This window comes from Pleurodeles waltl, chromosome 12, assembly GCF_031143425.1.
Source record: "Pleurodeles waltl isolate 20211129_DDA chromosome 12, aPleWal1.hap1.20221129, whole genome shotgun sequence".
NCBI classification, from domain to species: Eukaryota; Metazoa; Chordata; class Amphibia; order Caudata; family Salamandridae; genus Pleurodeles; species Pleurodeles waltl.
The window spans coordinates 125,203,322-125,218,023 of NC_090451.1; the positions used below are offsets into that span (position 1 = coordinate 125,203,322).

General features: G+C 43.9%; 1 non-coding gene across 1 annotated transcript; it reads left to right on the forward strand.

Annotated features, from left to right (window-relative positions):
- Positions 1-7,610: 7,610 nt before the first annotated feature.
- Positions 7,611-7,684, forward strand: TRNAN-GUU (transfer RNA asparagine (anticodon GUU)). The gene has a single exon. It is a non-coding gene; the product is annotated as a tRNA-Asn (tRNA).
- The last annotated feature ends 7,018 nt before the right edge of the window (positions 7,685-14,702 follow it).

Below are 14,702 nucleotides of genomic sequence, written 5' to 3' on the forward strand. Positions count from 1 at the left end.
GTTTATTTTACATAAATGTTCTCATCCTTCACTTTTTCATTATTAATGAGATCCAGTATCCCACAGTACTCACGCCTAAAACGAGTCTCCGAAATGTACGTGTGCCACGGATTATACGGTACCTGGGTTACCTTCTGACCCACATATATCACAGCACATGACCAGGGGCATTGACAGCGTTGAGCACAACAGGTGCAGCCTAAAATATATTCCTTTTATATTCATCATGAGTGTCGCTGGTACAAAAATGACATGGTTCGAGGGCCCCATTGCTTGGATTAAGGGCTGGTTCCGTGTTTTGGACTTCTTTATGGGATTTTCCAGGACTATGCGAATGTGTTGGGAGGCCAATATCAGGCACAATGGAATTATGTGTTTCGGAGGCAGCAGCATTTTCCGCATAATTGCGGAATTACATCTCACATCACTTATCTATCATCTGATGCATTACTGCACAAATACAAACTAAAAAAAGTCTAGCTCCAAAGGATCAAACATAATTTGAAAATTCTTTGGAAAGGTTAACTGCACTCCATTCCATAAATATGGTGCCAGGCTGGTGCACAGAAATGGTGCAAGCCGGTGCTAAACTTTTTGGTGCAAAACTGAGTTAGTGCAGTTTTGCAGCATAAAGTATAAATAAGGGCCAATATTTTGTAAGTTTGTGCCACTTTTTCGTCAAAAAATTACGTTAATGCGGCGCAAAAAAAGTATAAATCAGGGCCTTGGTGCTAGACGGGTCTAGCACCAAAGTATAAATATGGAGTTAGTTTTGCACCGAATTAGAGTAAAAAGAATTACGCTAATTTGGTGCAAACAGAGTATAAATATGCCGCAGAGTATAACTATGCCCAGAAATATGGCGTAAAGGCAATAGAGTCATTTTTTGCACGGGAACGCCTACCTTGCATCTCATTAAGGCAAGGTAGGTCTCCACTTCCAAAAAATGACTTTATCTTCATAAATTTGGCGCTAGACGGGTCTAGCACCAAAGTATAAATATGGAGTTAGTTTTGCACCAAATTAGAGTTAAAACAATGACGCTAATTCGGTGCAAACAGAGTATAAATATGCCCCTGGGTGTGCTCATAAATGTGAAATGCCTACCTTTGAGCGCAAATGCCATGTATGGTCCAACATAAACTTGCCGTTATCTAGTTGTGTTTTTTTTAAGGAAAGACAAAAAAAACTGAACATTCTGAAAACATGAGCTGAGGCAAAAAGAAAAATGATTGCGCCACAACAAACATAAATGCCCAGAAGAGAACAAAACTTAAAATGCCAACATCTAAGCGCGAATGCTGTGTGTGTGTTTAAAAATAACTGTAATGCCTATCTTGTTTGCAATATTACTTTTCCCCAGTTTCCCTTTGTAAGTATCCTAATTACAGGCCCATATGAGAATCCAAACTAAAACGTAGACACACAGCCTTTGATCCTTGTGCCTCGTCACAGCAGGATTATCTCCGCACTGTAGCACCGACAAAACATGGAGAAGTGTGAACGATTTACATCCAAGTGAAATAGAAAGAGACAAAATAAAGCTTCCTGCCCCACAATGAGTGACTGAAACCTCCTGCTTCTGCCCTGAACCCAAATGTATTTACAATTGGAATCCATGTCTGAATATTTAACTTGCCTACATACTATTCAAATATGGTGCACAACAGCAACCATACCCACTAAAATATGTAAAAACGTTTCCTCTCCAAGGAGCATTCATTCAGTGAAATTGATTAAACTGTACACACACTTCCCAATACTCATAAAGTTTTTGTAAAACCAATAACCAGAGCAGCTCCCTTCTAACCTAGTAGCAGACAGCAAAGCTCATTGTGAGCCCCGGCCGAACAGACTAGAGTCACCCTAAATGAAGCCATTGGGGTAAGGCTCACCTTCATTCATCACTGCTTGTTCCTGGAGCGCCTTACAGTGGTGGAAAAACAACAAGAGCACTGAAATAAAAAAAACAAATTAAAAGAATGATACAATAAGGACGACTAATGCACCTGTCACTCTAAGTTTTCGTAGCCTCTATAAATAATAACAAGACCCTTTTATACAGCACACCCAAAAAGAGTTACGCTGCAGCATTAAAATAATATAAATAGAAATAAAAAGAGAAGCCAAAGTAAGATCATGAGCGGTAATACATTGCAGCACCAGTGAGCAAGGTAGCTCAGTGTGTGGCGCGCCTGCTGCTTAGAGTGCGCAATGAATGCAATAAATATTCCAGGTGCAACACTGAGGCGCACCATAATTGTTGTATGAATAAATATTAATTTAGAGGTTTGTAAGTTATGAGGACTCATGGCCTGTGCCACCACTGAGTGAGATAGCTGAATAGTAGTGCATCTGCCACTGCGAGCAGCCACAGCCACGTGCAAAGAGGGTCTAAAGTCTTTAATAAAACAAGAGCAAAACACCAACAATCTTAAAGAAAAGGTGTGCTTTAAAAAAAAAAAAGATAAACATACATATACATTGCACCACCAGTGAGCGAGGTAGCTCAGTGTGTAGGGAGCCTGCGGCTGAGAGTGCGCAATGAATTAAATAAATATCCCAAGGGCAACACCGAGATGCAACATAAATGTTGTAGAGAAAAATATTAATTTAGAGGTTTGTATTTTATAATTCTCACTGCATGCACCACCACTGAGTGAGATAGCTGAATGGTTGTGCATCTGCCGCTGTGAGCAGCCATAACCACGTGTAAGAGGGCCCAAACTCTTTAATAAAACAAGAGCAAAACACACATGATTCTAAAGTAAAGGTGTGCTTTATAAAAAGATAAACATACAAATACATTTCACCACCAGTGCAAGAAGAAAAGAAAAAAAAAAACAGAACATTCTGAAAACCCGAGCTGAGGCAATAGAAAAATATAATGCGCTGCTACTAATATCAGTGTCCAGAAGGCACTGAAATTTAAAAATTCAACATTTGAGTGTGAATGCTGTGTGTTTAGAAACGAACGTGCCATCATCTGTTCATATTTTTTTAGGAAAGACAAACAAAAACATTCTGGAAACAGGAGTCGAGGGAACCAAATGCTGTGTGTGGTGCTAAACTAAAAATGCCAACAAAACACAAATGATGGACAGAATGCGGGACCAATTAAACATTCACCCCCAGTCACAGATCTGGGTTAGATCCATCAATTCTTTTGCTCACCATGCCACCCCAGTTTGGACCTAGCCATATGCAAATCAGTCTGGACCCTGTTCCTGGCTGAGGAGGGGTAATACCCCAAAACTGGTCCCAGGATGCTTGTTTCCAGTCCAGGGAAGACCTGGCCTGGCAGTTCGGGCTGGACTGTTTCATGGGGAATACGGTCAAGACTGATTTCCATATGGCTGGGTCTAAACTGGGGTGGCATGGCCATCTCCCTATGTATGAGCCGCCCCTGTTTGTATTAAAGAACTGTTAGTTTCTCATACTGTTGTGTTATCAGTGAACCCTTGTGAACAGGCGTTGAGCTGCAGCCTAGAGCACATTATGGTGTATTTACTGCAAACATCTCGTGCTCTTAGATCTTTTCTTAACGCCCTTCTACTGCTTCTCAGTTTAGTGCTCTGTGGGCACAACTGTTCCCGCAGCAAGCTGCACATTTAGAAATGGTGCTTGTTCAGGGAAAAATAAAAGTAATTTGAAAATATATCCAAAGAAAAAATACAACTGAAGAGCGCAAATATTTAACCATGAACCCTGATTGGATTAAAATTAAAAAAAAGAATCTGAGAAAACTCTAGCAGAGGATGGTTTCGATCCATCGACCTCTGGGTTATGGGCCCAGCACGCTTCCGCTGCGCCACTCTGCTACTCTAGCATTGCAGTCAGGTCTGCTATATCAATCTGTACGCAGCAGTGACGTCGCTAGTGACTCTGAAATTAGCCAATTAGAAAACAGCGACTCATGACATTCCAAACACTTGCCAGGACAGAGTTTTACCGCTAGAAATGTTACATTGGTTTACCTCCTCCCTTCTTTGCGAAACATGGTAGAACCGACGAGTGTGAGAAATGGGATGGGAAAGGAAGACGAATTCACACACTCGCTTCCCTTGTGCCACATTTAGGGGATGTCTTGCCGACTCGCACTGTCAGTGGACAGACGTTTGCCACTTTCAAAATACAGATCCCCCTTTTATTTCCTTTTCTCATCACCCAGGCTGAAGGTGCTGGTCTTTGGGTACGTCCTGGAACCCACGATCGCTGCCAAGATCCAAAGGAAGCTCCGGGGCACTTAGTAAAGTCAAAGATTTTTTTTCCTGCGGAATTTGCAAAAAAAGAGACAGCCCCCATTATTCCAGGGAATTTCACCACCAACGAACCTAACTGGAGTGTTAACTTGTGCTCGGTAGCAGGAGCCTCAGCCCACTGAGTTGTCTGCCCCAAAGAACAACTCGGACTTTAGTACCAGATGTTGCTCGCATCATGAGTCATATTGTAGTTCGCCACCTTTACTGTGGAATTACATTTTGTATTTTATCTTTAAAGTGATACCGACGCCTGGACGTGGATCGTCAGTGCATGTATTTACTTCTGGCAAACTTAGCCTTGGACAAAGCCACCAATTGCCCCCTAAAGACAACCTTTGTTGCTTGACCACAGCTGCGGCTTACTGTCGATGTCTCCTACATCACAAACCCTCGGCCCAGAGATGGAACATTCGGACTTCCACGGGATGCAAGTGGGGAGTGATAGAAGTAGACGGGATTGGAATTAGAGCCTGTGTCTTCTCAGTAAACGGCACCATGGGAAACAGCACCCCTGGAAGTGACATAACAACACCTCGCACATCATATGTATCACTTAGGAAGCCACTGGGCAGCTAGAGAACGTGCTTAAAGGTTGAGGGCACGTCACCCCTAGAGTTTAAGTTCCCCAGCTCCATGCATGAAGGTTTCACCCACTTAAGTCTTTTTCCTTTCTATTCTGGGGTGTTTATATTTGGTTATCCAATTTTAAGATCAGGATTACAGTACCAGAATTCTAAGAAAAAACACCTTGACTGGCTATAAAGGCAGTACGTCATCAACTAATTGTAGGAACAAGTATCTATGGCCCTGGTGTAGGAATGGGAAAGCAGAGCCAATCACCAGTGCTGCCTGGTGTGTTCTGTGTATGCATTCATGTGAAGGTAAAAAGTGACACACGGAATCCAGTGTGATGCTTTTTTCCACCACTATTGCAAGGAAGGTAGAATCTGGGGCAGGTTAGGTTTGGAATGAGCGTCATTGAACTTCACTTGAAAAAATGAAATGTTTACATGTTATCAATTTAAAGAAGAGATGTATAAATCAGGTGACCTAGGGTAACTCCAATTTGAAGATAGCTATGAAATTTGTAGCTGCGTTTTAGTACATGAATTTCACACAAATTGCTTAGTTTGACTTTACTGACCACTTGGCACTTGCAAGTCTGTCTGAATAACTACAACTACATTATGAGATATAAAGAGACTTCCTTGATATGCACTGGCTGCCCAGGAGCACACAGGGAGCTTGCTCCCATATGGGGAGGCTTCCCCATCCCTTGACGAAGTCCCAGTTTTGGAGGGTGGTTCCTAGATGAGGTTTGGAGGATACATGGGTTAGGCAGAACTGGGTCATCTCAGTTGAGGGACGTTGTGTCATACCATTGGCAAGTTTCTCAGCAAGTTCAGATCTTTTAATGGAACAGTGCTGGAAGTTCAGGACAGTTGAAACTGCTTAAAATTATTATAACAGCACTTTGCATTAGCAGTTTCCAAATTCTCTACCAGGTTGCAGCACTTTTAGTGGGACATTAAAGGCATTTTTCAACCTCCTAGCAGGGTTGCTGCACTTTTTGTAGAATTCTAACAACACTTTTTAAAAGTCCCTACTTTATTATATAGTTTGTGAGACTTTACCCTGTGCCTGCAGTTGTTCTACAAAAATCAGAAAAAAATCCACTCCACCTTACAGTGGTGACCTTCCCAGCCCCTTCAGAATTCTCTGGTTGTCTGTTTACTCATCTGTAGGATGGTGTATAACACTAAACCCCGAACCCCCATGACTAAAACTACCGCAAACCCCCACCCTGCCCGAAAACCTAAAACTACCCGACCCCCCACCTCCACCCCTAAAACTTAAACTACCCCAGCACCTCATCCACACCCCTAAAACTACCCTGACCCCCCACCCCGCCCCTAAAACTACCTCAACCCCCCACTCCTGCCCCTAAAACTAACCCACCCCAATAAACTAAAATTACCCCAACCCCCCACCCCTGCCCTTAAAACTACCTGCCCCCACACACCCTAAAACCTAAAAATCCCCCAACCCCCCACCCGCGCCTAAAAACTAAAATTACCACAACCCCCCACCCTGCCCCTAAAACTACCCCAACCCCCACATCTGCCATTATAACCTAAAATTTCCTCGACCCCCACCCCTAAAAAACTAAAACTACCATGACCCCATCTCTTACCCCTAAAACTACCCACCAACCCTACCCAGTCCCACTTACCTGACCACATCTTCTCCGATCCGGAGTCTGTTTTCTTCTGACTTAACCACGCATATTCGTTGTCCTGGACATGTGTGGTTAAGGCAGAGGAAAGCAGGGTCGTTGTTCATGAAAGTGTTGATCCGCTTTCGTAGATAACGACCCTCGTTGTTAGGAGTAGTGGTTTAGGCTGCTTCCCCTACACCCTAACTGCTGGCTACGTAAAAAGCAAATTAAGGGGCAATGGAAACCAGATAAAAATATCTGCTTGTTTCTCACAATGCTGCTGGTGTAAACATCGTAGTGTCCTCCTTTCTGAGGTGTGATTCCAGTTTCCTGTTGTATGAGCCTTTGTTACTGTTTCCTCTTGTCTGGGATGGGTTTTCTTGTGTGAGCCTTTTGTTACAGTTTCCTCTAGTCTGAGATGTTGGTGCAGTTTCTTTCCATTGTTTTTACTTTGCTACAGTTTGCTGTTGCCTGAGTATTCGTTACAGTTTCTTCTTGCTTGGACTTTGTTACAGTTTTCTGTGTCTCAAGTCTTTGTTACAGTTTCTTCTTGTTCTAAAGGTTGATACAGTTTCTTGTGGGACGCTTTGTTACAGTTTCCTCTAGCTGAAACGTTGTTGCAGTTTTCTACTTTCCAACAGTGTTGCAGTTTTATCTTGTCTCAGATGTTGTTACAGTTCCATTAACCTTGATACTTTGATGCAGTTTTCCACTATCCCACACATTGTTGCTGTTTCTTTTTGTCTGAGGTTCTGTTGCGGTTCCCTCTCCCCAGACACATTGTCCGATTTTTCTGAAGAATGTGACACTGATGCAGGTTTTCCTTATCCAAAGCTGGTCCAGGGACGAAGAATTAGTCCGAAAACTAACCTAAAACGTTGTATTAGTAAAAGAGGGATAATGAAGGGCGAGCCGAGCAGCGTGAGCTGGAGATATTGAGTATACATGAACGAGGCAGCAGAGGGGAGAGAGCGGCCACTGGAATGGAAGAAACATGTGATGAACCCGTTCATCTTACTCTGTTTTACTAACACTGTGTTCTAAATCTCATCTTACATATCCACTGTACCCGGCGACAACATTGGCTCAGGAATATACTTTTCAAATAGTGTAGAAAGCAGTGAACATCCGTCTCTGTGGCGCAATCGGTTAGCGCGTTCGGCTGTTAACCGAAAGGTTGGTGGTTCAAGCCCACCCAGGGACGTGCAGTTTTATTTCCTGTTATTTATTCATTAGCGTAATCGGCGAAAATGCCAAAATCGGCATAATAAAGGACTGCACAGTAAGTTTCTAACTCATTTTAACTGCAAGCCTTGAGAACCTTTTTAGACACGTGAAACGCTTGCACTGTTTCCTTTGCCCAGTTTTGGAATGGCATGTTGCAGTTGCTGGTGGCAGAGTGCCCAGCACACACCTGGCAAACAGACGTGTGATGCAATACTGCAGCAATACTCCACAAGCACAGGAAGGCGCATGCGCCACGACAATGAACTGCGAGCGGCCATTCCAATTAGTGAAAGTGGGGCTGACAACCTTGTTCAAGGTACCCAAAAGCGGAAATAAATTGCTATATATTTATGTATATATTTGTGTTGTTGTTGTTATATATAGCGCAAACTTGACCCGAAGATATGAAAGCACTTTATATGAGCACCAATTACATTATATGACATGGGATTCTGTAATCCCTTTATCCTTTGCCTTTCTCTAATTTCTGTCTAATGGGCGACTTGTGACGTGAAGAAAAGATGGCAGAATTAAAGTTTTTGAGTTATCACCATTAAGTACTGACCTCACAACGCCACAGAGCCAGGAGCCAAGGTGAAAGGCAGCCCTGGTCATGGAGCATAACTGAAACAGCTGTTTAAGGCAAGTAAAAAGAGAAGGTTGATCATCTTTTACTCATTGTCTTAGCTTACATTGACAAACAGAGAGAAAGTTTATTTTATGCACTCCTTAAATAGTTGGAGAAAAGCTAGAATCTTTCTGCATGTTTCTACACACTATGAGCTACTGCAGCTTTAAAAAATAAATAAAAAATACAACATGTATTAATTGGACTGTTTCTAATATCTGTTCAAAACAAATATCTAACAGGTGTTTAATGTGCTTATTTTTGCACAAGAGATTTTATTTTTATGCTCAATGTTTCCAAACATGTTCACTCTTTCATATAAAGGAGCTGCGCACCAAAGTTTAAAGTCATTTGCTGGGAAATGTGATGGTACAAACATGTATTATATGGGATAAAGTACCTGCTGGAGCACATTATAAGGATAGTGCATGTCACTGTGGAGTTCCATATCTTTATAAAAGTATAAAAGAACTTGCCCTTCGGCCTCGTTCCTCTATGTTGTCAGAGACCTGCAATTTGCTTATAATGTACAGCAGGGGGTGCTTTAACCTTTATATACAAGAGCACATTAATTTTTTTTCATCATGACAATTTTAAATTATCAGTCTAGACTCATATGATGTTGAGCCAACGTTGAGATTGATTCTCCAGTTCCAAAGTGGACAGCTCTGGCCACAGCACCACATCCTCTCCTCTAAGGTGTAAGGTACGGATGGACTTACCTTTTCCGCTTCTCCTCTGAACTGGGTGACAACTGATGTGGTCACTGAGGTTGTAGGGACAGCTTGCCTGCTCCGCCTTACCTTCATGAAGCTAGAATCTGCAAGATGCAAGTAGGACAGTAGAAGAAGGCCCGGGGGTCTGATTCAGCAGGTTGGAGCCAACCACGATGGAGCAGTGTTCTGCCACAGGGCCCAGAGGATCAAGAACTCTTCCCACCTTGATTTGGCACCCTTTCTGAATCTGTGAAGAGATGCTGCATATCTATACAGTGACCAGCACCTACTTGATGAACCTCTCTTCCGTTTTTGTCTTGCTTACATTGTGTATTTTTTGTGGGACACAGGGAGTGGGTTATAAGTAAGGAAATGGGGAAATGCTATTGCATTTTATTCTTTTAATGTCTGGCTAGGGCCTGTGTAGGGGAAGACATGAATGGTAACACTAGCTGAGCTGGTGATGAAGAGGGGAGATGATTTCCGTCCAGTGACCGCTGAGTCTGTTAAGGGGGGTTACTCTTGCCCCATATTCAGAGATGTCATAGACCTCTCTTTGTCTCTGGAAGTGACATTTGAGGGGGGACCTCCTGTCTCTCTCCTGCTCATATTTATTGTTATGGATGTGGCAATTGGTGGGGCCTTCTGTCTCTGTCCTGGACACCTTTATTATCTTTGTTTTTCCTTATGATTCAGCTTGGGCTTTGTTACTCAGGGAGTTTGGGGATCAGCTAAGTCTTACAGATTTCAGCTCAATTTCTCTACACCAACTTCTCTGCTCTTTATCTCAAACAGGCTTGATGGTTAAGATAATTATCCTCAATGTAAAAGGTCTTAATGCACCTAATAAACAAGAGTCTATTTGGAAACATATTAGAGATATGGCCCAGACTTAACATGTTTTCAAGAAGCACATCTTTTGCTGAAGGACCAGGAGGGAGACTATGAAACAAAGCTTACTAACTATACACCACTCATCCAGCGCATGGAATAACCGTCATGCCCAAAACCAGGACGGTTGATGTCGGAATGACTTCAGCCTCTGACTCTGCATCGGCTGTGTTTTAGGTAGATGGGGTGTCTGTGCAGCAGAGGGGGTTTGGTGTCTTTTCCCCTCACTATTAGGTGATGAACAGATTGACATATATTTTTAAATTAATGAGAGTGGGAAGATATTGCCTGGTGGGGTTTTGAATGCCTTCAAGGCAGTGGTCAGGGGTTCATTTCATATCCGCTGCTGTGGAAAATCTATGCCTTTACAAGTTGGAGGCCGACAAACCGGAACAGGAGATTACAGATTTGGAATGTGGCACATGACGAACAAGATGGAGCTTGCTCTTCTCTATCTTAAAAAGCACTCCAATATCTCTGGGGACAAAGTTCAGACTCACTTCACTAACATATTAAGGCCCAGACAGCAGAAACAATATATTGAGGAGATCCCTTAGCAATGAGGCCATTCGTACTGAAAATTTAGACACATCAAAGTCGTTTTTTCACCTCTAATCTGCTCTCTAAGCAGGAGAATCAAGCTCTCTGCAAGAGCAGGAGGGCTTCTTAGATGGGATTAGGGTTCCCAAGCTAATGTGTTACTGGTGTGAATCTCTGGAACAGCCATTCCAACCCAAAGAAGTAAAACAGGCCATGAAATCTTAGAAGTTAGGAAAAGCCCCTGTGCCAGGTTGCTGTATGCTTCAATGGTATAAGACATTTGCATCTCAGTTGGCTTCCAAATTAGTCTCCCTCTTCAATCATTTGGCTGGAGTGGGCTCAATAACGCCTACCATGAGGAAAACCCTTATCACAGTCCTCCTAAAGGCTGGCAAAGACCCTAAGCTCTGCAAATCTTATCGCCCCTTTACATTCCTTACTATAGATGCAAAGTTGTATGTTAAAACTCTAGCTACTCACCTCGTGGATTTACCTCTGTCTTTGGTACATTCAGATTAGAGTGCCTTTGTTAAGCAGCACAAGACTCATGATCATTTTCTTGCCACAGTCCACCTGGTTGGAAATGCCCGCTTAAAGAAAATGCTGGAAGTAGTTCTCTCTTTGGATGCTGAAAAGGTGTTTGACCTGTGGGCTGGTCCTTTCTGTGCTTCACCTATTTTCTTGAGAATGATCTTCTCCAACTATGCACAGCTGATGGCAAGGTTAACTCTGATGGACAGATTTCTGTGCCGTTTGTGCTATATAGGAGCACAAGACAGGGGTAGCCTTTAGCTCCACTACTATTCACTCTCTTTATCAAGCCATTGGACTGTTTGATAACACAAACTGATTTGGTGACTTATTGGTATAACGTTTGAGGTGCAGGAATATAAAATATTGGTCTATGCAAATGATGTGTTGTTATTTCTGGGGTCACCTGACTAACTCGTCCTGGCTGTTTTAGATCTGCTCGAGTCTTTCAAAGAAGTTTCCAGGTATGAAATAAACAATGACAAATCCAAGGTGCTCATTCTCATTTTGCCTACTATAGAAGTGGCAATTCTGAAAGCTTACTTTCCTTTGAAGTGGTCTAAAAACTCCACTAAATATATTGTCATTTATAATAACTACCCCCCATGGAGATTTGTTTTCTATTATCTTCCCTCCACTACTGGTGGGTATACAAAAGGACTTAAGCCAATGAGGGAGTCATCTCCTCTACTGGGCTGGCAGTATCAATACAATCAAAATGTCTATTCTACCACAGTTGCTATATATGTTCCCAGTTCTTGGTATTTGTCTTGACAGGGCCTACTTAAAACACATTCAACAGCAACCGCTACACTTTATATGGAAGGGCAGAACACCTAGGATTTTTCTGAATCTACTGATTTAGCCTTAGGAGGCAGGAGGGATGGCAACACCAATCACCCTTCAATGTTACCCTGCTGCTCGTCTGACAATTGTAACAGAATGTTCCATGCTCGACTTCATACCTTAACCTGCTTTCAAAAGCCTCAGAGGCATGCTGATGCCTTTCTCATTACCCCTGTGAGCGCCACGCTGCGAGCTTGGGATAACTGTGTTTTGCTACACAGGATGACAACGTATCCATTCTTGTATACTCCGATCCTCCATCAACATGCCAACACCTACCTTTGAAAGTATAGCTTTGAGACTTTGAAGGGACAGGGTGTCGTACGATTTCTGATATGCTTCATAAGACAGTCACCAAGACCTTGTTGCAGTGTTAGGTGATTTCGACGTTCCAGAGACCGAGCGCCTTCGTTATGCTCACACTCGGCATTTGATCACTAACCTTATCATTCATGCCATGGCTACTAGGGACAAAACCATATTTAAGAAAGTATTCTCCGTGCTTGTGGGCAATGAAAACAAGAGGCACAAAATCCAGCCTCTACAAGCTGCCTTTAGTGCATGACATCCCTGCTGACTGGAAACACAACAAGGAATGGAATGAGCCCCTTTAGGCAGATGCTTATGAAAGAATAAAATGTGAGGAAATCTCACCACCACAGATATCAGTAAAGAGTGTTGATCGCCGGCAGCGGGCCGATGTGACCTTCCACCCTTGACTGGTGTACCTCGCACGCACAGTGCAGCGACGAGGTAGGCCGGGCCGCACTCTTCTTTCCCCAGCGCTAAGCACCGACGTTTATACGTGAACGTTGCAGCGCGCCCCTCCCAACGCTGGTTTTGCTTGAAGCAGACACATTTGACTGCTGTGTCCTGATCCTGCTTCATCGCCACTGTAGCCTTCGTGCTATGGGGCCGCGATCGGACACACACAGACACGACACCTCGTAGTGTACCGGAGGAACTGTCGGGCCACAGACCTCCTCTTTATTTATCAACTCAGACCGAAGCCGGCCCCCCGAGACCTCGGGGGGCAACAAAGTATTGTAGAGCCTGCATGGCTCTCTACATAGTGGCCATGAGTTCAAGGACGCTGGAGATGTGGTGTTTATTTGAAAGCATATTAATAACCTTTTATTCTGTGACTTGTTATTGTTTTTTAGGATAATATTGATGAGTCAGCATTTTTGTGGCTGTATAAAAGGTTGGTTGCCAGCAGTCATTTGAGATCATTTTTCAGCTCCATGCAGGTGACTGGTCTCCTGGCTGTTGTGATTAATCCTGCGTTTGCCTTGCCAGAGAAGTCTTGTCTCTCTTTAGTCCAGTTTTCCAACAAAATGGATCAGAGCAAAGAAATGGGAATACCTTGGAAGGGATCTTCACTTTTCTTCTGTCTCGGTCCTGAGTAGGAAAATGCAGTTCAAAATGTGGTTTGGGTGGCATTACACATGAACCCACTTACCCGCATGTACCTCATTGCATACCATTGATGCTGGAGGAGCTGTGGGTCACTTGGAGAAGCACATCACATTAGGCGGGCCTCTCTAAGGTTCAGCCATTCTGAGAACAAGTAGCACACTCACTCAAATACATCCTGGAGTTTCCCATACCTTTTACACCAAAAATAATGATACGAGGCCGACAACTGCTTGATTTTCAGGCACTGTGGATATCAAAATTGCAATAGCTTACTAGTGAGTTGTAATTGCTTTGCAACAGAAGTTTGTTTCACTAACTTCTTGACTTTTTGATGGCCAGTTACCTCAGATCTCCATTAGTTTAAACTCAGTTAGAGATTAACGCAAAAGCTATTTGTAAACTCACAACACCATATCTAAAGTGTTAAGTAGGGGTCGGCAGTGAGCTCCACTCCTCTGGCGGAGTTAACAGAGTTTTTGGCACTCCGCTTGAAGTACAGAGTTTGGCCAAAAACTCTGCTAGCCCGGCAGCTGAGCAGACTTCACCAGCCTGTGCACTGCGCTTGCGCTGTGTGGCCCATAACTGGTCCTCACTTTCCAGTCAGCCCAAACTGTAGGCAGCATTTGCCCTATGACAGGCAAGGAGACTCCTACCTAAGGCCTTGCTTTCTGCCAGTCGGTGTGGAGATGTGGCAAGCTGCTGCTGAGGGGCTGCGCCCGCACCAGCTATAGATCCAGGCCTCCCTCCTTTCACTGTCCTCAGCAGCCCGGGAGCAGGAGGCAGAGCGAGGCCGAGAGCGAGGCTGCTGGCAATGGGGACCCTGGACCCAGACAGCATTCAGGCAAGACTCTTGTTGCACTTTCTCTTGTATGTGCACACGGGGGCCGGCAATGGGCATGGACAGTATTTGCATATGAGGGGTTCTGTGCTTGGAAAAAAGGAAACTTGTAGTCAGAGCTCCACTTGAAAAGAACCCGTCTTCCCAGCAGTGGTGTAACAAAGTCCCCTGCAGCCCCTGCAGTGCAGGGGGCCCCGAGTACACCTTGCATAGGTGGCAGGCCCCTTACTGGGACTATGGGGAGGGGACCTCTTCAAGGTACTTTGTAGGGGCCCCCCTCAGGTTTTGTTCCACCCTTGCTTTCCAGAGTCCCTGGGGAAGGAAATGTTATTATGGGGTATGGTACTGAGGCCAGCAGGGAGAGCTGGAGGCTTGGGGAGTACTGGCTGCTGAGTGGTGTCCGGCAGCCCCCGCCAGATGTGTGTGGCCTGAGAGAGTTTATTCAAGCTCAGTGGTAAGCAAGGCTAGGCACTGTGTGAAAGAAACAGGCTGCTGGTGGTGAGCTTATTTGCTGCTGCTAGTGCTGGGCCCTAAAGAAACGGCAGTCTGAGACTGTGTTTAAGTGCAAAGTAAGCGGTTGAAAGGC